The sequence below is a fragment of the Pleurodeles waltl genome, chromosome 11 (assembly GCF_031143425.1).
Source record: "Pleurodeles waltl isolate 20211129_DDA chromosome 11, aPleWal1.hap1.20221129, whole genome shotgun sequence".
Taxonomy (NCBI): domain Eukaryota; kingdom Metazoa; phylum Chordata; class Amphibia; order Caudata; family Salamandridae; genus Pleurodeles; species Pleurodeles waltl.
The window spans coordinates 312,343,702-312,347,618 of NC_090450.1; the positions used below are offsets into that span (position 1 = coordinate 312,343,702).

General features: G+C 42.9%; 1 long non-coding RNA gene across 1 annotated transcript; it reads left to right on the top strand.

Moving 5' to 3' along the window:
- The first annotated feature begins 525 nt into the window (after positions 1-525).
- Positions 526-1,829, top strand: LOC138265655 (uncharacterized). Its single transcript, XR_011199395.1, has 2 exons — positions 526-716; positions 1,228-1,829. It is a non-coding gene; the product is annotated as an uncharacterized lncRNA (long non-coding RNA).
- Positions 1,830-3,917: the final 2,088 nt, after the last annotated feature.

Consider the following 3,917-nt stretch of genomic DNA (forward strand, 5'->3'; position numbering starts at 1 on the left):
GGATTGAGCTGAAAATTATTCAGAATAGAACCTGAGTTTGGGGATCTCTAGACGCACCTGGCAGGGCAGATTAAGTCAACATATGAATTTAAGAAAGAGAACCTGGTGGATTGTTCCTATGAAACACATGCACCTTACATAAGGATGGTGCATTCTGGGCAACAATCACCCCTGTCTGAATCAAAGAAATACTTGTTGTTAGTAGGTTCCAATCTGCCTTTCTCCAAGAACAGACACACTCAATATACACTAAGAATTATTTTATGATTTTATGAAAATCAAAATCCCACTCTAGTGCACATAATGTGTATCATTGTGACTATAAATACAAATAGAATAATGGCAGCAATATCAGCAAATGATCAGCATATTGAAAAGACTTGTAACATTATAACTGTGTAACTGGGTCGCTACCAATCCGGTTACTTGCGCCGACACCAGACCGGCCGAAAGGTGCTCTTCGCGTTGGTGACATCGACTCATGTAGAAACCCGGATATCTGGGTTTCTACCAACACAAAAGACGGACTGCAGCCTCACGCGCCGAGTGAAGGAAAGACAGAAGCGCCCACAGATGAGAACACGAGTCAGGAAGGATGCGAAGGGGAACCAGCAACAGGACGCAAGGAAGAAGACCCAGACCCGACGGCACGGGCCTCGGAGGCCCTCACAGTCTCCATCTCCTGCCACGTCCCTGGAGGGACGTGGTTGGCGCAGGTACATACCTGCCTAAAAACCCGATACCGCACATTACTCAGGAGGGAGGAGGGAGCGAGTGGTGCAAAGGGGGAGACGGGTAGAAATAAACAAGACCCGACCGAGAGTAGTGGGCCAGAGGAAAGGCTTTCGCCCTGAACTTTCCTTTTGTTTTACTTTTCCCTTTTTGTTGTGTCCGGTTGTTGAGGTTTGTCCTTGTGTTTTTTTTTTGGTTGTGTGTTTTTTTTTTCCTTTGACTAAAACCCACCAGGAGGATTGTGAAGTCAACAGTCCTCCTATATGTACCTGATTCTTTTTCATTGCTGAATGCAAAGGAGCACGTCACGACTGGGTGAAAGCTTGTATTCTGGTATTTTTTACCCCGACACCCCTCCCCGCCACACCGCACCGCCCTCTTCTAACCTTAATCAAAGAACCCCAGTATATCCGACTTACCTTTGCTTTCTTTTTCTGTTCCCTCCCATGTCCATCTCCAACACTGTTGGCCTCTGCTTCTTCTGGGACGGCGGAGACCGCATCCTCGGGGCGGGCCAGCTGAAAAGAGTAGAAAAGAACGGATGAACAATTAAAGGGAATAAGTCTTGGGAAACAGATCAGTAAACTGGGAAAGAGACTGGCAATCGACCAAAGAGACTGAACAAGAAAAACACAGACAAGAGAAAATAAAGACACCAATTTAGAAAAATCTAATATCTCGCCTCATTGAAGTTCTGTTCTCATAGCGCTATACCTGCACCTCCTACAAACTATAATTTAGGACTTTCATGCATTTGATTTCTAACTCCTGCATCCTTGCCTCTAGCTAAACCATCTTAGCACCAAAAGGTGTATGCATAAGTGTCTTGGGTGGCCTTGTCATTCAAAACAGCAGAGACATTGTTCCGTATGAAGCTGATAATGCCTGTCTGGTGGTGCTGGGATTTGTGCTCTTGACCTTCAGGAAGGTATTGACTTACAGCTCCTATCGTTGTGAGCCCAATCTCTCAGCCCCCTTGAGATGTGAATATAACTTTTCCTGTAATACCTGTTTTGATTTAGCTCTTTTCAGATTGTATTTTATTGATGTGCCTGTAATTGAATGCAATTAAAAATACAAATCAATGTGCACCTTCACCTTCTTCTGCTTATATGAAATATTTGCTGTTTAGGATAAATATTAAACAAGTAAACAATCTGAAAATGTGTTGACTGAATCACACAAAGACACTATTGCTAAACTATCAAATCATACTGAAATAAACATTAAGCAATGTATGATGCATAGCAAAACTACATATGTGTGTATAATTGGAAGTTACACATTCAAATAAATACATATATGGAATGCAATAAGGGATTCATAAGCAGGAAAATGTGAATATTGCATCACTGGATTGTTTATTCTGTTCAACCATACCCTATGCTCTCTGAGTTTCAGAGGATTTCAGCTTTCCAGCGATAATTAACATGGCTTGGCCAATGCATGGTTAGGCAAATAACTCCTTTATTTTGTCCTAAGTGAGTAGCTTTGCTTAACTGCATGATAGCAGTTAAAATAACATTTTGTGTACAGGCAGCTGGGCACACCAAGGAGGTGATTATTGCCTATTTCACTTGAATGGTTCCATGCACCCTCCAACAAGTATGCTATTTCCTTAACCCAAGCTATGTGAACATCATAGTGAATGGATGACTTCCATTTAGAGGGATATGTATGTGCAGTGTAGGCAGTCTACATCGATACAGCCCTGATATACCATCATGATTATGGGGGCTGTCCTGCACACACACCCAATGCTTAAGCCATTGCTGACCTCAATCATAAAATGTTTCCTCTGTATGGGCTACACTGGGTTGAATACACAATGTTACATGTAAGCCAACCACTTCACTTTGTCCAGGTGGATGCCCACCTCAGTTGTGCTTGGTATTGACTAGTCAAGCCGGTTCAAACTTGAACAAAGTTCCTTCCTGATTGGGAGTTGTGGCCCATACACTGCTTCACAAATCTTTTTAAGCTTCTCTAGTCAGTCAATTCTCTTGAGTTGGAATTGACAACAATATGGTCAGCGTGTGCCCACTTTATTCTTGGCAGGAACAAGCTAGGCAAAGACTTCCTCCTGGACTCTGTCTACCTGCCAATATATTTGTGTGCAATCAAAGGAGAGGATGTTTCTACAACTAGATCATCTTCAGGAACATGCCATCAGAGATAGACTGGCCCATAGGGCAATCAGGCACTGCCCAGGGGCCTTATCTGAAAGTTTCGTATGTCTGCCGTTCTTTTTTTAGGTTTGTGGGTCTGTTTAATGGCCTATTGCACCAAGTTTTTTCTATCCATTTCCACTATGTTGCCACAAGCATTGCCTGTATCAAGCAAAAAAACAGATCTCCTATACTTTGCAAACAACTATACAACCTGTCTTTACAAGTTCAAAACTACCCAATTTGGAAATGTGGACCACTTTTTTAGGTATTTGATTTGCTGATGATGGCCATGTTTATTTTGGGGACTGGGCCTTTTTTGTCCCAGTCTAACCCTGCCTGCCATCCACCAGGGTGTGAGAAGGAGCACTTTGAAGAGAGAGGAGAAATTTGAGTCAGGGAGGAGACTGCACAGTTCTGAAGCACCACCTGGCTGTGTAGGTGGAACAATATTAGAGACAAGGTATTGCAGGATGACTCTTGCTAGAACAACACCATACTAGTTTTCATGGTACCTCTGGGTTGGGTGGCAGGTCACTGGGAGCACCTCTTGTGAATCTCCACCTCTGTCACTAAGGTCCTGTGGCTAGTTACCTATTTCTGTTAATAGTACCAGGCTACGTAGTCCCCAATTACTGGGAGGTGCCCTGGTAGAGCAACATGTACTGTACTTATCCCCTGTCTACATTAAAGTTCTTGTCACCAATTGCAAGGCTGCTGAGATGAAGGTGACCAAGGAGCACTGAAAATACCCACAATAAATCAATATACTACCTGTTTGCCTCTTTTGCAGTTGTGCATCACCAGTTACCAGGCACATCGGAGGCTGTTTGGAAGTAAGAAAAATCTGACAAAGCATTGAGGTCTGATAAACAAACTCTTACTCTGTTTCCCAATGGCCCATAACCAATAGTACTTTGGGACCTAGAAATCTCTGGTGTGGAGAGTGTTCTTTTTCTTATTTCTCTAATTGTGAAAGTTTGCCAGCAAGAAAATCCAGTGGAATACATAAAATTG